The sequence below is a fragment of the Danio aesculapii genome, chromosome 6, assembly GCF_903798145.1.
Source record: "Danio aesculapii chromosome 6, fDanAes4.1, whole genome shotgun sequence".
NCBI lineage: Eukaryota > Metazoa > Chordata > Actinopteri > Cypriniformes > Danionidae > Danio > Danio aesculapii.
In genome coordinates, this window is record NC_079440.1 from 16648576 (window position 1) to 16673477 (window position 24902).

General features: G+C 36.4%; 1 protein-coding gene across 1 annotated transcript in view; it reads left to right on the top strand.

The window, feature by feature from the left end:
• Nucleotides 1-4129: 4129 nt before the first annotated feature.
• tmem198b (transmembrane protein 198b) overlaps nt 4130-24902 on the top strand; it is a 53253-nt gene continuing 32480 nt past the window's right edge. The window contains exon 1 of the mRNA XM_056459680.1: nt 4130-4552. The gene's annotated coding sequence lies outside the window, so the exon portion shown is untranslated. The remainder of the gene's footprint in view (nt 4553-24902) is intronic.

Here is a 24902-nt window from a genome sequence, read left to right on the forward strand (position 1 = left end):
GATAAATATCGATACTTGGCGCCAGTGTATGTATGTATTGCGGCCATAAATGACATTATAAATAGGCATATATTTTGTCCCACCCCTAATCCACAACCCAACAAACTAAAACTAAAACAAAAGTCACTTCATTTCATGCACTCTTGGGGGCCCCCTTGGTGGCCATTGGGCCCTAAGCAGCCGCTTAGTTCGCTTATGCCTTGGGCTGACTCTGCTAGAATGCTCTATCCAGCTCTCTTGTCATTATTCTGGACTCCATTTCCCAGAACCCTTTGCACTGGTCATCGTCCCAGCTGATACACATTTCCCAAAATATTTAAGACATACTGTATAAGCTGCGTCTGAAATCGCCTAGTAGTTGAATGGCCTAGGTAATACATTTGAAATTTAATTTTAAAACTACAACACAACCTTTAGAAAAGTATGTTCTATATAGGATGAATGGAATTTGAACATACTACATCTGGCATTTTGTCATTATCACATGACTTGTCTTATTTGCATCGCTTCACTGCCATTCTCTCACGGTACATCATGGGATAGTATAGTGTCTGTTGGATGCGCACTTCAGAATCTCATCAGAAGTAGTAGGTCATCTGATTACTATATGAATAATAATAATAATTTGAATGTGGACTTCTCGGCTCACAAAAAAATATATGTTTTTCACATATATATTCGGGAAGCTAGCAATTTCGGACACAGCCTTACTCCTTTGCTTTCAATTTCTTTTATATGCTTTTTTGACTCTATGGCCTTTGCATTTTATGAATGGCCAAGCACCATGGCTTTGGTCATAAAATTCCTTAAATGTTCTTCGGAAGAAAAAATTAATTACATTTTGGATACTTTTGGATACCGGCGTGGGCCGGTATAAGTTTCTGATGTTATGATAACCTTGGATAAAAATATCATAGTTTCACGGTATCACTGTATTAAGTTTTTCGGCTCTAAAATACATTTTTTTAAATGTCTGGGTAAACCCATTACATTTACCCCAAACCCCCCGCCCCCCATTATTAAACACAATTTATTTTATTTTAGGACACATTTATATCACTTTGGAACTGTAAACATGTCAGGCTAAATAATTTAAATAAATCATTGCCTTCTGCTCTCTTTATTAGTTTCAAAAACACAGATTTTATACCTTTGGAACGGTATTATAGAACATTTTAGCAGTTTTAAAACCTTGACTTTTCCAAATCATGGTAAACCTTGAAACCGGTTAACATCCCATGCCTATTGGATACCCTGAGAATGCAGAAATTACTTTATGCTTGAACTATTCCTTTAAGAATTGCTTCTAGAAAGTACTTTACTGGCCTTCTCAATCTCCAACTTTAAATCTCATTGCGAGTTCTTGGTGGGATTTAAATAAACCAGTGACAACATGAAGCAAAGATGAGTGAAGCTTTTGAGGTATGGATTCCAGTAGAGAGGTGACAGAAGATTCTAAGCTTTTATTTTCTTAAAAAAATGTAATAAACTGTTCCAAAAAGTACCTTAATGCTTTATTTTATTTCTTATGGCACATTGGAATATTTTAATCATCTAAGGAATCATTTTGGGGGGATGGAAGGATTCTTTGGTTGTTAAAAGTAGAGAACTATCAACAGTGGTGGAAAGAGTACTGGAAAATCATACTCAAGTAAAAGTACCATTACTTGCCTAAAAATGTAGTGCAAATAGAGTAAAAATATCTGTTGTAGTATGAGTAAAAAGTAGCCCCTTTAAAAGAACTCAATAGTAGTGAGTATTACACTGAAAAAGCTGATGCATTTACATGTAATTTGTGGTTATGTGTAAACGTAACATTCTGTAGTGCATTTTAGTTATTGCCCAGCAGGCACACAATGTCATAAGACGTTAACATTAGGTGAGATTTAGGTTGTGATGTCAGGTGACCAAAATTCTTTCTAGCCAGCATCTAAGGACAAAATACAGTCAAATGAGGTTGATGTTTGATTAATTTTAGGTTGTGTTAGTAAGTGACTAAAATCCAATGTCGAGTTAACATCTTAAACCAACATCAAATTGATGTCAAATTCTGACATTTATTCGTTAGGTATGGCAACCAAAATCCAACATCTGATAAACGTCATAGTAGTAACGTCCACACAACAACAAGCTGTAGCATTAGACTTTGATATTTGATTGATTTTAGGTTGGTTGTTGAACTTTGACCACAGTCTGATGTTAAGTTCTGACGTTAACCTGATTTTCATTTTTAAACAAAATGCAATGTCCCCATGACGTTGGTGTACAACAAGAACCTGACATCACGTTGATGTCTTGTGCTTGCTGAATGTTTAAGGCCATTTTGGTCATCATACAGTAAATATCCGTCATCTTCTCATCAGTGACATGCATCTAAACAGTCTCTTGGTCAATGCGTGTTAAGATTTGTGACAGCTTCTTGACACTTTTAATGCTTCCAAACAGTTATGCAATTGTAAATCGCCCATGTCTTGAGGTGGTTCATTATGATGCGATTTAACTTCTATGTGCGATTTGATTGGACAGGAATCACAGGTCTCATTTTTCTAATCCCCATATATAGACTGTTGAAGGAAAGTACTGGAGTAAAATTACCAATACTGCCCTAAAAAATGTACTCAAGTGAAAGTAAAAGTACACATTTTTAAAACTACCTAGTAAATTACAGTTCCTGAGAAAAACTACTTAATTACAGTAGTTTGAGTATTTGTAATTTGTTACTTTACACCACTGACTATCAATGTCAGTAAAGAACCTTTATTTAAAGTGTTTTCAAACATTTTTGTTTACAACAGTGCAAGAGTTTAATTAGTTTCTACTGAGCTCTATATATACTCATAAGATGGCACAGTGTAGGATTTGGCATTCAAAAAAAAGAGGTTCCTTTTAAATCCCAAATAGATTACAATGAAATACAAAAATAGATTAGAATGAGAATTCTGGCATGATGACTTATCCAAACCATTGCATAATCACCATTCAGACCACACAATGAAAGTAAAAGGCGGCTGTCATTCAGCTTAACATCTCTTTGCGTTCCACAGAAGACAAAAATGTCTGAGTTATGTTTCCACATGCAGATTGTGCATCTCTCATCCATTTGTGTGCCATAAATCTTTTATCCACCAGATGGTAGCAGTGTTTTTGCACTTTCTTAGTCAAGTTCCTCCTCACGTCATTATTTTCCTTGTCTGCTGGAATGCTTTAATGGAACATTTGAGTATATGGCAAATATATGAGAGAATAACAAAGGCATAACAAGGTAACCAGCATACTTATTAATTGCACTCATTTGTGCTACTCAATAATTGTCAAAAATAGTCTTTAGATTATTAAAATATTCTTTAAATGTGCCATAAGAAATGCTAAAAGTATTTTTAAGAACAGTTTACTGAGTAATTCTTCAAATACTATAAAATACTTTTAAAATACGTGACACAGGGTCAGAAAATCAGACTTATGTTTTTGGCAAGAACCAAAAATAAATCGAATGGGTCAAAATGATTGATCTATTTTTAAAGTAAAAAAAAAAACATTAGAATTTTAGGTTGTCAAAGTCATGTTCCATGAATTTATTTTGTAAATTTCCAATTGTAAATATATATGACATTACCTGTCAACATTTTAACTAGTAATGTGCAATGCTATTAATTTAGACAAATTTAAATAAAACTTTCTTATTTACATCAATTTATAGTTTTTTAAATGCTAAGATTCCAAATTTTCAAATAATTTTATGTCGGCCAAATATTGTATATCATAAGAAGCCACACTTCGATGTGCTTATTTTTTACGTTTTTTTACATTGCCACTGACAACTGTTTTTGTGGTCCAGGGTTGCATATGATGCTTAGAACATTGATGAATCAATGCAGTTGCAGATGCAGAGAATCTAAGCGAGCACTTGTTTTTGTTAGACGAGAACAGCAGTCTGGGCATTTTATTACAGATTATATGAAATGGATTTTATTATTATTACTATTAGATTTGACCTCCGATACCACAAAGATTAGCTTTAGAGACTATCATTAATCGGAATGAATCCCAGGGATTTGCGTCTGGTCGTTGAAATTCGCGATCCTCCACTAGCAGCAGTCGCGTGCCCTACATCTCCGCGTGACCCCGCCTGCTCGGGCCAACACGGTCCGCCCCGCACTCACTGACTGGGTATTTATGGGTGTTTCGGCATCTTTTTGATGAGTGACTGTCATCTTAATCAGTTCTACGTACGGCATGGTATATAAGATAATTTATGCGCTTTATCTGCATTAGAGGACTTGTTCACAAACGCGAAGCAATACTCGGTGCGTGGACTAATTGGCAGCACCCACATCCAACGAAAAACCGACCGGGAGACGCTCGAGGGAACCTGGGGAACATCACCGGAGCTGCTCGTCAGAACAAACAAGTGTATTATTTGACATACAGAGCTCGAGTGTGAAGGGCTGGGACTGGAATGTGGCTGTTTGGCCGGAGATTAGACTGTCGGGCGAGCGAAGCCGAAGCACGAGACCGGGATCTGGGAGAAGCAGGATGCTGAACCGCCGTCAGGGTGAGCGCATATGGCCACGTCTGGACGCCTTGTTCAGAATAACACGATACCGATGTTAATCTAGGTACACTGGTGGTGACATTCGTGCAAAACGCGAGCGTGTCATGTTTAAATGGCTGTGCATCAGGAGTAGTAGCATAGGGGCATTTGAGTGCGTGTGTTCGGAAGGCGATCATATTAAGAAAATGATGTCGTGGCCTACTTTGCTTGCCATGTCTCATCTGCAGCCAGTCCAATAAGATTTTGTTATAAATTTATGGGACCGTCGTATAGCACTCTTATCTTTTAGCGCAATCCGTCTGCACTCGTGCGTTATTGTATTTATTTAACCGCAATACCGTACGCATGTGTGTTAGTACCTGCGGTAAAAGTGATCATAACTTCTGTTTACATGCTGCATTCGGTGATTGATGTGACAGACGAGACACGACTTGCCACATACACAAGCACACACCCACAAACAAGTGTTTTGTCTTGTAATAGCAAGTTACATGTCAAATGTAAACTTTATTTTTTTATATATATTTGTGCTGAGACATATTCTAGATCAGGAGTGCCCAAACCTTTTCTTATAAAGGGCCAAAAAGCAAGCTTGATTGGGGGTTGTGGGCCAAATTTATATACCAAACTGTATATATTAAATTTGCCATGGGTAAGTTTCTAATTTATTGGGTAATATTTAAAAATAAATAGAAAACGTTGGTTTAAATCATAATGACTAATGCAGTAATTTTTTTTTTACATTTTATAATGAAGTTATTACAAAAGAAAAACAATCCCATTTATAACACAAGTTCAATGCTGAATACACTAGTCGAGCTTACTTTGATTTGCTTGCAGATGTCTTGCGTCAGGGGTGCCCAAACTTTTTCCTTTAAAGGTCCAAAAAGCAAACTTGATTGAAGGCTGTGGGCCCAATGTATATACCAGTATATATAACAGTATATATTGAATTTGCTATGGGTAATTTTCTAATTTATTCTGTGATATAAAAAAACAACTAGAAAACATTGCTTTAAATCAAATTGACTAATGCAGTATCATTTTTAACATTTAAAAAAATTAAGTTATTACAATAAAACATAATCCCATTTATAACACAAGTTTAATGCTGAATACACTAGTCGAGCTTTGATTTGCTCGCAGATGTCTTGTGCATCTGTCAAGTGACAGTATTTACATTTTAAAAGTCTGATTCATTTACAGTATTTAATTTAATCATTTAATTTCAGTTTGCTTTCTTGTAGTTTATCAATAAATCAAAGAAACAAAAGGTTGCGTTAAATTCGAAATGACAATCACTGTCAAAGGCATTCGCCCCAACTACCTTCAGATGGGATGGCGGGCCAAATCAAAGGTTACTATGGGCCAACTTTGAGCATCTCTGGTCTAGATAAAGTTAATATACTATTAACATTGATCGCTTCCCCCCCCTTACTTTAATACCTCAATATTATTTTCTCTTATCTGAGATGGTTAAAATTTCAAGCAATTTTGTTACATAGATTTTTGGAGAGAACATTATTTGCTATATCTCATTCTGAGGAAGTGTTTTAGAAATAATGAGCACTTACCAAAAGTATAGATAAATATAGACTAGATTTGGGACGATAACCGTTTTCAAGGTATACCGTGGTTTGGAAAAGTCAAGGTTTTAAAACCGCCAACATTTTCTGTAACACCGTTCCTAAGGTATGTGTAAGATTTTTTTTTTCACTTTTTTGTTGTTGTTTTTTAGGACAACAGTATCTCCAGCAGAAATGATATCCAAAGATGCCGTTTAAAATTGTAAGGAAATCCGTGTTTTGGAACCTAATGAAGACAGCAGTAGTCAATCCTTCATTGGAATTATTTCGCCTGTCTTGTTTACTGCTGCAAAATATTTAAAATCTTTCATAATATAAAATATATTGTGTTCAAAGGGGAATCTTTTTTTACCCAGACATTTAAAAAGAACTTATTTTAGAGTAGTAATCGCAAATCCGTGACACCTTGAAATCGTGATTTTTTATCCAAGGTTGTCATACCGTCAGAATTTTATACCGGCCCATGCCTAATATAGAGCAATGTCATTAAATACCTTTTAAATCCAGTATTTCTTGGATATTTTTAACAAAATGGCTTTTTTTAACGATTGTTCAATACTTGTACTGTACAAGAACACAGTACTGTAGATTTGGCTTTTCACATAATCTCTTGATCTCCAAAAGAACACAAGGTTAGCTTTTCCACTGCTGCCATTTCCTGATATATCATGTTCACTAGCACGTGTGCCTCATCTCATCACCATATCCCCCTCAGGTATGGTCTGCCTCTGATACCATCAGAGAAAAGAGTACCAAAACATGTTGTACCCATGTCTGATCATTGACAAAAATTCACAAGCATACTGGCATCTGCACTTGCCTGTTGCTCTCTTACTCGCAGTGTGGTAAACCAAGATCATCTACACTTGCTTTTTTCTGGTAATATAATTTACTCACCTACTTGTTATTCAAGATTTAGATTTTTTTTTTCATCGTCAAAAAGAAATCTAGGTTTTTGAGTAAAAATTCCAGGGTTTTTCACTATATAGTGGACACCTATATGGTTAAAACTTCCAAATTACTGTAAGGCTCCCAGCAGAGGAGTAATTATTTTAGTGAAATGACCAATAATTGTCTTTATAAAGTTACTATTTAGGTAGCTAATGTAGTTTGCTTGCGTCCCGAAGCTAGTGGTGAGCATTCATGGTTAAACATTTTTATTTTTTTAAGAAACCATCAGATTTTTCACTAGGCAGGACACTTATTCCTTGGCCGGGACCATTTATAGTCCTTTGAAGTCTTTACTAAGGCTGCAATTTGGAAGTTCAAACCCTTGAACACCATAAAAACCCACTATATGTGGGAAAAATGTAATGTTTGGACTAAAGAAAGAAGGAAATGAAGATCATGTATGGCAAGGAGGTGAGAAAATCATCACCAAAGTTTTGTTCTGGCAATAAATTGATCCTTTTTAAGAATTGGTGACCGTCAGCAGCACACGTTTTGTTTGTGTGATGTTGTCATTTGCCCTTTAGCCAGTGTGAATATTCCCTGGAAGCCTTTGGTATTGGCACATGTCACCCATCGATTGCAGTGGTACAGTAAAGCAGCTGTGGCATGGCACAAATGATGCCCCTAGGACAGTCCCCATTATCTGTCCTAGATGTCAGCGTTCACATCCAATCAGAGTTCATTCATCATGCCTGCAGACCTATTCCTGTTGAGACGGTCACATTTAGAGCTATCATGTGATGCCACCAGATTTTATTGTATTTGATTGGACGGAAGGTTATGTTTTTACTGTGTTTGGGTTATGATGATTGGCACCCGGTGTCTTAATGATTATTCGCTGGTCTGCTGTCAGGTCTTAGTGTAATTAATTTGAATGAATTATTAATTTGTATCGATTTGGCCTGTCCGATGGACACTGGATCAAGTTAGTTAGCATCGATACACACGTGCTATTTCAGTCAATGCAGTGAAGCCGCAGTCACACTAATTGCTCTCCTGATATTTTTTTCCTGGAAATGTTGCGTCATTTTATTGGAAATCCAAGTGATAGTGAATTCCACAATGGGTTTGAGTTCATCACACTTTTGTAAAAAAGGAAAATACAAATTTGTAAAAAATGAAATATCTCTGCAGTTATATGCAAATATTTGAAAGCGAATGAAAGTGGCTTTTTTGATGAATTCGTAAATACTAGCTACATGTTTCAGTATCAAATAAACGCATAAATAAAGAAAATGACAGTGCTGAGATAACAGCAGTTAAAAAAGGCTTCCTTGTATAACAATGTGAATATTTTCCTATTATAATAATTTCTAATCTAATTATGCCGCTTTATTACACTTCATACAATCATGTATTGATTTTAACACCGCTTTATGATTTTAAAGTGCCCCTATTATGCATTTAAAAAGGTCATATTTTGGTTTTAGGGCTCTCCAACAGCAGTCTGATATGCATGCAAGGTCAAAAAACACTTTCATTGTCTTAAAATATGCATTAATTTTAACTAATTATCAGCAATTCATTCATTCAAACCCCTCCTTAGTGTGATGCTAGTCTGCGCTGATTGGTCCGGTGACCCAGTCTGTTGTGATTGGTGGACTGCGTTCAGCGTGAGACAATTTTATCATCAATTATCAACAATTTTGAAGTAGTCAGAGTGCATGTGTGAGCCCAATGCAGGAGTGCATTAAAGCAATGCTGGTAAAAACCAGCATATTGCTCTATTCCTAACCATTTAGTATTAATACATTTAGTATTAATCCACACAGTGGCAAAAGCTGAACAGTTTTGAAACCTGACCGCCGCATGTGTGTAGGAACAGCTGACGGTGGCCACAAATGCATTTAAATTCGTAAACAAAGCGACACGCGTCACATTTTCAACGTGGCTTAAGACGCAATATGAGAATACAAAGAGTTAACCAGATATAGTACAAGCGGTTACAAGTAACAAAACACAAATAAATAATTTGCAAGCTATAGAAAACAAGGAGGCAACCGTTTTAATCGCACTTACTTAAACTTGTGAAATGGAGGAAGAAACTGATCCATGAACTGTGTACTGTAAAGTTCCTATCGAGCTCTGACAAAGTCTCATACAGCAGTAGTCTTTTCTGATCCTTTAACAAAACGGCCGGCGAATGTCCCGTTGTAAGCACGTAGATTTCTAAAGCTCTCGTCAGAAAAATGATGGGAACACAGCACAAGGCTGGGGCTATAATGCTGAGATATTTTTTCAAAAATAAACTTCAACCACTGACTCTTTCACAGCCTCATCAGGGAAAATAACACTAACTTTCCCTCACACTTTAGAGCACAGCGTCTTGATTCAACCGGGATCTGCAACAGTGTCTGTCTTTTTTTGCTACAGTGTTTGTGGCCGGGGGTTTCAATTTTGTGCGTGCAACAAATGGGTGGGGCTTGAATTCTATATCGACGTAATGCCGTCACAGCTACCGCAGTGATTTCATTTGAACCACTATGAGTCGACTCTTTTATAGATGAATCAATAGTTTTAAACACGGTGCACTTTCAGATTTAAGCCTTAGCTGCATATTTCACTTCACTTAGAGCTGTGGTACACACTGAATGCAATGTCATTGGTTTGACCATTCGTCCACATGAAAAAGCAGTATCAGTTATAGGCTATAGTATCAGGTATAGGCTAAATTTCCTTTAGTGTATGTGTGTGAATGAGTGTGTATGGATGTTTCCCAGTGATGGGTTGCAGCTGGAAGGGCATCCTCTGTGTAAAACATATGCTGGATAAGTTGGCGGTTCATTCTGCTGTGGCGACCCCAGATTAATAAAGGGACTAAACCAAAAAGAAAATGAATGAATAAATGAACATTTACAATATTTTGCAACAGTAAACATGTTAGGCTAAATGAACTATTGACTTCTGCTGTCTTCATTTGTTTTACAATTTAAAACGGCATCTTTAAATATATTTTGTGCTGGAGATACTGTTGTCCTAATAAACAAAAAAAATGTATAAAAAAAAAAAATTCGTGCACATACCTTAGGAACAGTATTGTTTTAAAACCTTGACTTTTCCAAACTGCTAAATACATTCAAAACGGTGATTGATTATACCTTATCAGTTGACTGCAACTGTAACTTTCTGAAAACTCCAACCATATTGAAGATATTCAGAAACTCTGCTTCTGCTGTAGTGCAGAATTGTTTGCATCATGCTTTTTTCTCCTTTCTGATTGGCTTTATTCTATGGCTTTTATCACCACCTGTTGATTCATCATGCCCTTGACAGTGTGTTTTTGAGTTATGTGGATGAAGATTTGTATTAAAAACAAAAAAATATCTGTAGACATGGCATAAGTTTCACTTTTAACTAGAATAATACCTTCAGTTTTTACTATAAATCAGCTCTCTAGTCAGTGTTTTGCTGTAACATTAATTTGGTTGAAAAATTCCACTCATCATACATACAAAATGCCTGAAAGTTGTTTACAAAGTGTCACTATAGTCTTCGTTTTGAAACTGGATGCATTTAACAAGAACATGTGTTGCCCACACTGTTTGTGCCGTCATAATTTGAAGCATATTGTTGACTTAAACTGCAGATATTGATGTGGTTTAGCTCTGTTTATGCTGGCTTGGCTTCCATGAACACAGAAACGGCAAATAATTTTTCCCCCGGATGCAATTTATGATGAACAAACCAATCCATTGTCCTGCAGGCCTCTAGCTGGTTGGTCACATACGTTTTCCTCACTTGTGTTTGCCACATGGGGATGCTTTTGTCTCTTGTACAAATCAACAAAACATGTGGGTTCTTTTGATGTGCACCAACTCAAGGTTATTATAGTTAACGAAAATGAGCAAAAAAAATTAAAACAAAAATGTAAAAACATTTTCGTTGACTGAAATAAAATAAAAATGAGAGTAACCAAATTAAACTGTATTGTGTACATACAAACCTAACTGAAACTAACTAAAATTATAGCAAAACATCCTTCATTTTCGTAACTATTTAATGAGCCTACTGTATGCCTTTTAGAAGAAAATCTATTTACTTCATGCTGCCAAGTGTTTGACCCTAATGGCACCTCAAAGTCTGTAATCCTGATGCCATTGGCCAGATTCATCCGATTCTCCCCCAGTCATGCCTAGCTGTTATTCCTACGACAAAAACAAGTGGACATGACAGCAGCATGGTGACAGCATTAAATACGACCTGAGCAGATATTTAATTAATTTAATTAAATTTTATTTTAATTTAACACAGTTGTGCCCAATAATGGGTTTTATTTCCGTATTAGTGATTGCGATCTTCTAAGTAAACCCGTTGAACGAGTACATCAAATCAAACTGAATCATTTGAAATGATTCGCGTCTCCAGTAAGCACTTATCCACAAACTACTTACTTTTTAAACATGCCTGATAACCCCAATTTCCAGAGTTATTCAGTTATTAGAACAGTACACGGGTGGGATGTCCTGATCAAGTTTTTTTGCCCCTAAGTCCGAGTCATTTGAATTTAAGCATCTACCGAAACCCAATACGATACTTCTATAATACAGGGCTCGAAATTGCTGCAATTTTATCTATGCGACCTCAAAATATATTTTGGAGCATTTGTGCGAGTGCATAAAATTGTTGCATGCGACTGGATTTCACTGCAAAATGTTCACCGCATGCGCAGATTTAGTGTATCTAATTTCAGAAGCAGCCTTGCACTCATATTGTACTTAGGGCTGCTATCTTGTGGCCTGTTGTATTTGAATTTGAGGATGGTTCTAAAACTAAAACTATTATAACCTTCCACCAACTGTGACTAATATTTGACTCGCAAACTTTCTTATGATGGAAAAACTGATTTCAAGGTAAATCTGAGAATTTACAAGTGCAAGGAATAACAAACCTGTATTGTTTCGATAATTCCCAATCAGCGAGCCTGTTTATCCTCATGTTACGTAACAGTTGCTCTGGTTGCAGAACAGATTATGTGGGTTTTAATAGGTGCTTGATGATGTGTGTACTTCAGTATTACAGTATAATAATGAACAGACATTTTGGTGTGTGCAGTGGAAGCAAGTCATTGCTTTAACCTTAAAAGAACACAATGGAAAAGCTGGAAAGGCTGAGAAGTGATATGGTGTTAAAGAAAAGACAAAGGCGTACAGAGAGGGTGGAGGAGAGTGAGGTCATAATACTATTAATCCACTCAACATAAGCCACATGTACTGCAGAATCGTATTAAATATCAATGCGCACAAACACTCTTGGTCACACTTGTATTGAGTTATGAAGTGAGTTACTGTTATTGGATGGGACATTAACTAGTCTGTTTATTCTGAACCGTGGTCCGTGAAACAATGATATGGGCATGGGTAGGTGGCATGTGTAATTTGATGTGGATGGAGGCAGTGCTTTGTGGGTTGTAAGTACAATCAGTACAAAATTTATTCTGTTGAGGATTTTAGAAAGTGTGGGTTGTTCAGCAAGCAGAACATTGACTTTCTGCTAAATAGTAGATCTGCGTTCAACCTTGATTTATTCCAAAACTGTATGACTTTCTTTTTTTTTTTCTGTGGAAAAAATATATTTTTAGTGTTTTCCTTTTCTACTTGTTTCTTTTTTCTTATACACTGCAGGGGCTTTGCTAGACCCAATTTACAGGGGCACGTGCCCCAGTAAAAATCGCCAGTGCCCCAATAAATGCTTTGAGATATGATTTACTTCGTATGCAAATGTATATATTAAGCGTGGTAATTCTGAAATAAAGACGTTATTCTCTATGTTCAACCGAACCAACGCTGGGGAAAGCAATGTAGTTTAATCAAAAAGCGAACTGACGCATCTCCGCATGTGCGCAGAGAACCTGCACGCCTCTCGCACACGCTGCTCTTCGCCCGGTGCGAGTCGCGGTAGTTAACACGCACGCCAAAAAAGTAGGCTACTTGCTGCTCACGCACCACTCATGCGTTGTTAAACTGGAGTAACAGCCTTTTTTTGTTGTGCAAGTCGACAAAACTAAAGTTTAAACAATATGACAGTGATCTTACTAAGCATGCCTCCTGATAGATGTTTGTATGAAGCAAAATGGAGGGATAACGAGTCAGGGAGGTAAAGACTTAATAAACCTAATTCTCTGCCATGTGTCAAGCCTAAGACAACAAATAATTCTATAAAACATTTTTTTTGTATTTTATTGAATTGTCTATAGAATTTCATTCAAATGAAATTAATATTCATGCAAAAGATTTCTAAAATGATCTTCCCATGTCACTCCAGTTGTGTCTTAACATTGTTTTCCAGTTACATTAAGATTATTTAGAATAATAATTGTATAATAATAATAATAATACTTTTGTTTATAATAAATATTTGTTTTGTGTGTATGTATATATGTGTACATATACATAAAGGGGTGCGTGCCCCAGTTGAGCTTTATGTCTAGCAACGCCCCTGATACACTGTGTTTCAGTGGTCAACAAAACTGGTTGCATACAAATAACCAACATATGTGTTATATCAGTGGTCCTCAACCTTTTTATACTGTGGACCGGTCAACCCGTGACAATTTTACCGCAGACGGGGGGGGAGGGGTTTTAGGTTGCTAGGCGACCATCAAATGTTTTCTCAGAGGATGACAAGCTGACAAAACATTGCTGTAACTCTGATACAAGTTTTATTTATGGAGGGAATTACAAAGCACTGCAGTGTTTGGGTGTTCTGTGTTTGTCTGAGATAATTAGTCTACCGAAATATGTATATTCCATACAAGCTGAAGCTGATCGGTTAGTTCTTGTCCTGTGACTCACGGTGTGGTTGCAGGATTCATGCAACTTTGTGTGTCTGGAAGTGTTGAGCGTTGTTGAGTTGTTCTTAAACAGCGCTAATATGCCATTGCATTCACATGCTCAACAGCAATGACTGTGATTGGCTGTGGAGGTCATCCAGTTCACCAAACTCACTGCTGTTGACTGAGTGTAACCACAGATACAGGGACATTGGAGCATTTTAAAACCGCAATATATCAGTGGGTGGCTCGCACTGTATTTCAGTTAAAAGACAAACCAGCTGTATAACGTGACATTGAAATGCACCAAGTATCCCTGTATCTGTGGTTACACTCAGTAAACAGAGGTGAGTTTGGTGAACTGATGACCTTCACGGCCAATCACAGTCATTTCTGTTAAGCACGTGAACACACTGACAAATCTTGCTCAACAGCACTCAAATGTTAGCGGGAAATGGACGTTTTTAGAATATCAGTACTGAATTCCAGTATTGTGACAACCCTACATGTAACTACATTTCCTGATGCTGAAAAATCTTTCAGAGAGTGTGCTAGTGGCAAGTACACAACTGTACTTTTGGATTAAATTCAATTGTTTTTTGCAAGCCATGTGATATATACAGTATGTCATAATATGCACATTTTTGATATTCCAATAATTGCGATATATTGCTCAGCCCTAGTGTGAACTATGAAATACTTTTTCTAAATGAATAAAAAATAAGACATGTTACTATTTAATATATATATATATATATATATATATATATATATATATATATATATATATATATATATATATATATATATATATATATATATATATATATATATATATATATATATATATATATATATACAGTTAGGTCCATAAATATTTGGACATCGACACAATTCTAACATTTTTCGATCTATACACCAACACAATCGATTTTGAAATGTATTTACATTGTAATTACATTTGGAGCCTTAACAAGTGGGAGGCACATATGCAAACTGTTGTAATTTCTACAGCGTTCATCTGATTTGCATGTAAATACCCTCAAATTAAAGCTGACAGTCTGCGGTTAAAGCACACCTTATTTAATTTCAAATCGATTGTGTTGGTGTATAGAGCCGAAAATGTTAGAATTATGTCAATGTCCAAATATTTATGAACCTAACTGTATATAGCATTAGCAACAAATACTTAAGCTTACCTGTTTTTCTCATAACAATCACATTAGTTGCTTTTCCATTTTTAAATTGCGCTACTTGAAGCTGCTCCAAAGCCGATCCATCAGCGGAATGTCAGCCCATAGACAGACCAGCTGATCGACGCGGCTGTGAAATTTGGGGGAAAATATCTAATTGTGATATAAATTTTATTTTATTATTTTTTGACAGATACTGCAGAATTATATATATATATATATATATATATATATATATATATATATATATATATATATATATATATATATATATATATATATATATATATATATATATATATATATATATATATATATATATATTTATTTATTTATTTAATTTTTTTTTTACGATTTAATTTTGTAGTAAAGCTCCAGCTCAATAAATATTCCCATATTACCAACATGCTGTTTTTCTTTATATTAATTTGTCTACTAATGCTTCCGAAGCACCAAATGTCATCGTCCCACTTGTCTGTGCTATCCTGTTCTTTTTTTTATTGTGGCTGTAGTTTGCTTGCTCAATTCTGATTGGGCGGAATAAAAGTTTGCTCACTCAATTGGCTAGTAAGACTGTCACACACAGCCAGCAGTCACACATTTGCTCTGGCCGGGGGAAATTAAATTAATTATTTATATATATATATATATATATATATTAGTTAGTTAGTTAGTTAGTTAGTTAGTTAGTTATATATTTCATATTGCATTTGTATTAATCACACAGCCCTACCCCAGTGTCCTTGTACCAGTGTTTGCATTTAAGTGGTGAAAAGCTAAAAATCTTCTTTACTGTACTGAAAAAATAGTCACCTTCATCTTCAATGGCCTGAGGGTGAGTAAAGGTCAATTTGTAAAGCTTTATTTGGATGGATTGAATGAAGTTATTCGTGTCTTCACTATGTTTGTAGTTGGCTTCCAATAAAAGAACCTTTAATGATGCAGAATAATAAATGTCAGTCTGATTCGGGATATATGAAACCTTACATAAACCGAGATCTGATGTGCTTGTGTTTGCTAGACTAGTAGCTTCCCCATCTATGGGCTGTCATCAGCGATCATGTCTGTTTACTGCAAAACCGTCCTCTAGCTGGCTGCGATTTTTCAGTGGTCTGAGCAGTGCCACAAGTTATTTGTGCTGAGTTGCAGTACAAAAAAGCCACAATATCTTTTGTTTCCTCTCTGTCAGAGCAAAGAATTGTAGTGAAATCTGGTGTGGTAATCTGAGGAAAGCCTGTTTTTTTTGGGGGGGGGGTGTCAGGTAGATTTCTCTTGTGTTGAATTTGTGACCTCAGCACGTTGGCTTGGAATGATCTGGTTTAATCCGTTTAGTACTGCCTCTGGACATTTATTTGACTACCAGATATAAGTTTATCACAATGAGATCAGATTTCGGACTAGATATATTTTATGTTATTATTCTTGAGATCTTTTCGGAGAGATCTTAGGGAGGTATTTGTTGCCCATGAGCCTCTCTTGTTTTACATTAAAGTGACCTCTTTTTTTCAACTGTTGTTGGCCTCACGTGATCACCCCTGTGGGTACAGTTACAGCTCTGACGCCAGAGGAACTTGAATTCAATCCAGAAGTCATAAGGTTGCTTTAATGACAGATTGTTTTCATTACCAATGGTAGTTCGATGAGAGATTAGAGTGATAGAGCCTGCAGGGGAAAAAAAAGGTAGGCCTATGTCTATGATATTTGGATGCATTGGTTGGTGTGCGTGCGTGCATGTGTGTGTGTGTTTAGTTTTTTGCTCTGGCTTTTGTTTGATTTTTGTTTAGTGTTTAGATTTTACCTATTTATTAATTTACATTATTTTACAAAATATTTTTGGTGTGTGTGTGTGCGTGTGTGTGTGTGTGTGTGTGTGTGTGTGTGTGTGCTTTTTATTTAGGTTTTGTTTGTTTTGGATTTTGTTTAGTTCTGTGGGAGCAGAGTTATCTTTTTTATTGTTTTTACTTCTTATTATTAATATTATTACTGATAAGTATTAGTATTATTAGTATTTATTTACATTATTTCACAAAATAGTTGTTTTGTGTTTATTTATGTTTTATTTTTGTTTGTTTGGCTTCGATTTTGTTTAGTTTTGGGGAAGCGGGTTATGTTTTGTACATTTTATTTATTTTTTGATTGTTGTTGTTGTTGTTGTTGTTTTTATTATTATTTACATTATTTTACATAACATTGTTCTTTTGTTTTTTTATTTATTTATGTTTTGTTTGGATTTTGTTTAGTTTTGTGGGAGCGGGTTATGTTTTATTTATTTTTTGATTGTTGTTACTTTTGTGCATTTTGCTTGACCCAGGCTTTATTATTATTATTATTATTATTATTATTTAATTATATTATTATACAAAACATTTTTTGTTGAGGTTTTTTTTTCTTTCTTTTTTATGCTTTGATTGTTTGCTTTGGTTTGGATTTTGTTCCCTTTTGTGGGAGCGGGTTATGTTTTATCTGTTTTATTTATTTTTTGGATTATTATTATTGTTTTGTGCATTTTCCAGGCTTAATTTTATTTTCGCATTTAAAAAAAAAAATTATTTGATTTTTAGATTTTTTTTTAAATTATTATTTAGATTTTATTTAATTTTTGATAATTGTTTTAATTTATCTGCATTTTATTTCACATTTATTTTATTTGTGCTTCTTCACATCTGTTCCTGTTTTTTCTTTGAAGCGGTGTTGTTGTTTTTATCCAATGTGTTTCCTGTAGACCGAGGCTTGTGCTGTCGGAAGCATGACCTCACTGGATCCTTGTCATGCTGGGAGGCCCAGAGTTTGGCTGTTTAAACTTGCAAAGCAGAGGTTCACTTTCTTGTCATTCAGATTAAAAAAACTGTTATTGTTATTAAAATTAAGTTTGAGTCCATTCATCCATTTACCCAGATTCATTGAACTTATGAAAAGCTGTGAAATGTTTCATCCAGCTCCATTTTCTAGTCCTCTGCACAAGCAGGCAGTGGGTTCCTTTCACCCTACGTCAGCAGATCCTGCAGGCGACACATGAACAGAATGAGCAGAGCATGACTGATCCATTATGAAGGAGTTATGCAAGAGAGGGTTTCATCTCTTTCTCTTATACATACACATCACCTAAAGCTTATCAATTCTTCTATACACTGTATTTCCCTCTCAGTCTCGTATAAATCACCGCAGTCTTCTCCTCTCTTTTGTTTTGCTCATTGCTTTTCATCAATCTAATTTTTCCCTGCTTTTAATGCTCTGCATGGTTTTCTTCCGTTGGCGGTGTTCCACGTTCACCCACACACACATATACTCGCTCACACTGATCTTTTCCGGAGTGGAATTCTGTAACTCCACGCTGGGTGTTTGGCAGTGTCCAAACCGCAATGGGATGAGAGAAAAACAGCCCCTGCAGGGTTTGGCCGAGACGGCAGACTATTTTAGTAGCAGCCTGTGCCAACAAGCACCTTCCGATTCATGAAAATAGGAAAATCTGCTAGCATTATCGTTCGGATGGTGGTGTGTTGGCGCTATCTAGATAATGTGTGAATGAGACTGTGGTTCCATGTCTGTGCAAATACGATATAGATTGTGTGTTTTTTTGATTACAACAATGAAAATGTTTGGGGAAGAGGAAGATCGAGTGGTGGGGTGTAGTTTTTGGCGCCTGTCTGGAGATATAATTGAAATAAACAGCTGGACAGATGTTTTTTGCTGACATTTTGCAGCTCGCCAGACTTGCACACAGTACTGGAACAAAACAAAGAGGGAAAATCAAGGAAGTATGCATTTCATGAGCAAAACTGGATAAAGAGTTGGCAAAGAGGAGAGACTCTGGAGGCTGGATAAGATATTAAATACAATGAGGCAACACTATGATACACATTGATCTTGTAGAAGAGACTGGAACTCTGTGATCTGATGAACATACACACTGTTTAGCTCATCAGCCAAATTGTTCAGGAACTGAATGCGTTCCAAACACGATGCTGCCTAAAACACACACACGTACTCTCAGTATAATCTAGCCAACGCATGCTGACAGTGATGTAGGTGGGTTACTTCATAGATGATTGGTGTTGGGTGTGGGTGACTAAGGGAGTCGTGAGCGAACGTAGGCCACCAACTAGGCCCTGCTGTTGAATAAGACGGGGCAGTTTGTTGGGGGTGTAGTAGCAGGTGGTGCTGGATCTGCTTCTGCGGTCACATAGTGCTACTCATTCAGTGCATCATCAAACGCGTACAAACAAATGACTGTGCCTTGTTATTCATGCATGAATCAGATTGGAATCAAATGCTCTGTTTGAAGATCATAAGTTGCTTCACATAAAAGAGTGTTATGATACAGCCAGATAAATAATAACTGGTATTTAAAAAGTGGTGTCAGGTACAGTGGCAAAATCCCAAATGCCACCTAAACCCTAACGCCCTGTTCACACTGGGTGTCAACGTCAACGCTTTGCGCATCTGAAGCTCACCAGACACAATCGTCAAAGTGATGACAGCCAATGAAATCCAGCTTGTACGGTGGCACAAAAAGGGCACAGAAATAGTAATACTGTAGTTATAAAGATGTTCGTAGTTATAAAGATGTTTATAAAGATTGATCATAAAGCACTAGGTGATTAACAATCGTGATCTTAAGCTTGTCCTATTTTTGACTTGTGGCTATTCTCTGGTATATTTTACAATCATGATTGGCTATCATCTAGAGTAGTATTTGCATAAAGCATTGGCACTTAAAGGGCCATGAAACCCCCCTCTTTTGGTTCAAGTCTACCTCATATTTTTTTTGAAAAATACTCTTGAGATGGGCGTGGAGCTCTGCGAGCAGAGGGAAGAATGGGCGTGGCCGGCAGAGCAGGGCAAAAAGAGGGGAGCAAACAACTGTCAGTTGGCTCAAAAAATGAGACACAAACTGCGAGGAGACCCATGATTTTATAGTTACAAAGTTAAAATGCAGACTAATAAACAGTAATTTAATGTCCTGATACATTTATTATTCGTAATTTCATATACACAACCACAATTTGTTATATCATTATAAAGATAATCGAAACACTGTAAATGAGGACGACTTCTCTTCTCCTCAATCCCTGCGTTGAATGCAGATGCAGTGGATAGCAGTGCAGCTGGTCTCTTGCCCTGTCTATTCAAACCATTAGCCCTGCCGGTAATCCAGAGGATTTTAAACATATGGCGAACACAGCAGCATGGATATAGGCGATGTGTCTGAATGGTAGCAAATTCAACTGATAAAAGACAAAGTCTGCCATTCTTCCATTGTCGCACATCTCTCCTGACAAAAATGCTTACTGCAAACCCAACATCTTTGCTGTATCGGGCCTGACAGCATCATAGGGAAAAACATGCAAAAAGCCCCGTTGATCATAGAAACAAACACATATGCCCCGTGCTGTGCGCAGGCGTGGTCTCACCCTGAGTCTCACAGCATGGCAGGTCTGCCTTGCCTTTAGAAAGCACGTGCTCTCATGAATAATTAAGAAGCAGGGTCTACTCATAGGATAAGGAAACTCCGCTATGAATAATAATGAGAAACCGACGCGTCATCACTCGACTAGCAGATCCGCGCTACGTCACCAATTTTGATCCTGCCCCAAAAATTATTTTAAACCCAGAAGATAAAATTAGCTGACAAAAGGTTGAATTGTTCAGTTTTCCCCACAATTAAAGCTGACAGGTGCTAAAGTTGTCTAAATTGATGCTCTCACACACAAATCTGTAAAAAATTTTTTAAAGTACTCCAGAGTGTTTTGAACCTTTTTAAAGTTAAACATTTTTCAACTTCTGCAGCAAGCAAAGGACACAATACGACTCAGCGGACCCACAATTCAATTCAATTCGGTAAGGATTGATTTCACTCAAGTCGATGTCACAGTCTTCCTCTTAATATGTGCCTATCAATGGCACATGGTGGCTATTAAGGGAAGCCTTAAGCACCTTCTTAAATGATGAACAAAACACCCTACACTCAGAAATAAAGGTACACAAGTACCTTTACTTGAACACAGGTACAACCACACATATATTGAAATGATGAACTGGAATTTGCAAAAGATGTGAATGACATCGCAAATTTCTGTTGTACACTATGCCTACCAATAAGGGTACCATTGGGAAGCTGTCACTGGGCGGTACAAGACCTTTTCCAAATGTACCTAAAGGGTACATATTGATACGTACAGTAACTGGTCGTTTCCATTAAGCGGTATGGTTTGGTACAGTAGAGTAAGGTACATATTTATTTTTGTTTCCAATGTCGTACTTTACCACTATTTTGTAAGGGAACCATGCGCACAGCAGGTAGGGTACCTTCATTTAATGATATTGCATCACTTGCGCATACAACAAGCCATGCTTAAACAAAACTTATCTCTTCTTGTGACAGAGCCCAATGACAACATGAAGCAAGAACTGACTCTGCTGTATGTCCTCCACTTTTTATAAGGCCATTCAAATGTTGCGTCTAAACATTGTTGGAAAACATAAAAGAATGTGAGAACCCAGTCCAGGAGTCTTGAACAAGCAGAATTTCTTTATTGAGACATGTTGGTTAGTCTGCAGTCATACAATGTTTTTAAGAAGTCCACGAGTCTGCAAGAGCCTTCAGGAGTCTCTTACAAGTTTTTATAGACTGGTCTGTATAGTTCTTTTGCTAGAGTGAAACTCACCAAATCGAGGTTGAGCAGAAAAGATTCAGTCTGGATATAAGTCTGATCTTGTATTTGGGTAGATTCAACGTTCGTCAGGGTTGCATTCACCAAATAGTTGAGAATTTGTGACATCCGCGGAGTGACTTAAATTTGCCATTGAGCTAAAAATATTACATCTGAAGTGAAGCTTTTTCTTGAAGTTTCAAAATGAATTCAGGTGGATTTCAGTATTCTGTGGCAAATTATTTAAAATGTTATGATCTCAATCTCTATCCGGGTCACGGCACCAAGTTGTTTAAAAAAAATAAATCAATGAGAGAACCCAGTCCAAGCTAAATTTCTTAATTGAGTTGTGTTGGTTAGTCTGCAGTCATACAGCGTCTTCAAGAAGTCCACAAGTCTGCACGAGCCCACAGGAGTCTCTTACAAGTATGCAGTCTGCAAGATTTTATCACAAGTCTTAAGCAAGTCTAATAGAAACAGTCGTCCTGTCTATTATGTGTTTTAGGAGTGGGCAGAGTTTGTAGGTTGAAAATCTTGATTCAGGGACTTGAAAAGATCCTGAGGTTTCACCTGCCCTGATCACCCAAAAACAAAATCTTTGGGACCCTGTCTTTAGCCTTTGCATGACTTTGGCTCAGCCCGTGCTCAGGAAGGCAATAGGTTTTAATGTCTTTCACACCCTAGCTAGAGTTTTGAATGAAATGAGATAATTAAAAACCAAAGCGTAACTTTTTAGGTATACATTATTGTTAATTTGGAACTAGATTATATAAATTTACATTCCCATAACATGTGGAAAGTGAGTGGTGCCATTTTCTCTCTTTCTGCTTGCTTACCGCATTATTTGAAATGAAGAACTGGAGTTTTGCAAAAGACTTGTTACATGAACTACCTGAGTGACATCAATTCCAACTTTCTGATGTACACTATGCCTACCAGTAAGGGTACAGTTGGCAATGGAAACACGAGGCTTATCTGGGTGACTTATACCAAATCATTGGGTATTGAACTGAGCTGCACAGTGGAAACAGCGCATTAAGGGTCATATTAGGACCTAAACCATACAGTAGTATACCTTTTGAGAATGTTATGTACTAATATGTACCTTTTTAAGGTGTCAATATGGGCCCTTTAGGTTAATTGTACCTTTTGGAAAAATACCATTCAGTTGACAGCTTGTGGACATGTTTACAGTTATGATGCATGTGGCAGCCTTTGTAAGTGTGGCTTTTGTGGAAAGTTTTTTTATTTTTATTTTTTTAATTTTTTTTTTCTGTTGTTGTTTTTTCTTGGGGCACTGGCATTTGGGGCACACAAAATAATATTTTTATTTTATTGCAAATGTTTAATTTGTTTTCGGTAGGGTCTCCTACTCCCTTCATCCCTTTAAAGCGTTTTATCTATAAGAGTTTTAGCTGAAAAAAGGGCTGGGCGATAAAATTGATATCGTTATTTATTGACCGAACACCATTGTCAATATCGATAATAAAAAAAGTTTGGTATGTAGTTTTGGTATGAAGCGCTATACTTTTATTAAAACTTGGCTGCAGAGCGCATGCCTTGGAAGCAATGCCAAAAAGTTTAGGGTGTCAGTTTGTCATTTCCAATGGAGGTGCGTGCGACCTGCACAATGCACCCATGGGAGCGACGTGCACATGGTGTACAAGTGGCGCACACATAACGCAGGCGTTTTCCAAGTACCTAGAATTTTTCTGAATGCTACGAGCACACCGCGATTAATTACACCGCGATTCAGGACTAATTACCTCAGACAAACACAGCGTACCCAAACACTGGCACTTTTTACTTTTCTTCATAAACTTGCATCGGAGCGGCAGCAATGGCTCTCCGTTAGTCATTCCCTGAAAAAAACGCTTGTAACTTCAGGTCAGAATAACAACACAACTGAAAATGAGTACCGTATAGCAGCAGTGAGGAGATTGTAAATAAAAAAGGAATCAAGGATGTCGCCAGAGTGGCTTTTTGGTTTCTTTTCTTGTGCATCCCAGCCACTTGCACCCCATATGAAAGAGTTTTTAGCATAGGTATGGTAATGTAGTCATTAAACTTCACAATTTGTAATGTTGCAGTATGTATTTGAATAATGATGGTTGGTTCCTTTACTTGAAAGCTCAGATTTGATTATCATTATTTGTTTTGTTTGAGCTTTACTGTATCATTATTATTGACACCTTACAGATGTTGATCTACCTTAACCATAGCACACACTTTATAGCTTTTAATTCATCAAGTTTGAGTCTCTTCAACACTGTTTATTTTATTATAAAGAGATCAGATATTTTGTTTAAATATTTTAGTTTTTGACTATTAAAACTATGCCTTAGTAATGATGGTAAATTAAAATAAAGTGGTTAAATAAAAATCTTAATATTCCTAAATATATTGTTAAAAAATATTCAATAATTATTGATATCGAATGATATGAAACATGAAATCGTGATCATTGTTTTTTGCTATATCGCCTAGCCTTAGCTGAAACTGTGTTCCTTGGTGATTCATAAAATGTCAGTGGCAACAGGCACTTTGAGAGTCAAAAAGCTGATTAAAAAGGTACAAAGCTCATTCAGGCTTCTATACATTGAATCAGTCTGTGCAAATCAAGCATTATTTATAATATCATTACCTTTAATCCATGGTCTCCGCAAACAGAAAGCGTTCAACAAGGTCCGGAACAGTCTTTCTGTCACATAATGGCATGTTTCAAACATCAAAAGTATTCCCAGTTTAACACTGCATGTGTATCTTAATTTATTTTTCACCTCAAGTCAAGCAATCTCATTTTTTCTTAAGTTTTAGTATTAAATACTTGTTTGCTTCTGTGCCTTTAAGGCTTCATAATGAACTCTCTGTGTGCCAGTGAAGATCAGAGTCACTAGTCAGAAAACAGCCAGTTGCTGAATACTAAATAGGGGTTGTTTTGTAAACGTGGGAAGTGCCATGTAAATGTGCTCATGGCTTTAATGTCAATAACATCATGATTTCTAAATGACTCATTTTTGTAGCTTAGTTTTAGTATAAATGGCCTTTTGTGAACTTTTGTCGTATACTCTGTATCGTTTTTCAAAGATAAGAATGCCTCTTTTAAACATTTTTTTTAATAATAATTTTTAAAAATAATTTTTTTCTTCTGTGTATATCTTAAAGGCTAAATTACTGTAACTTGCAGAGAGTTGAATCGAA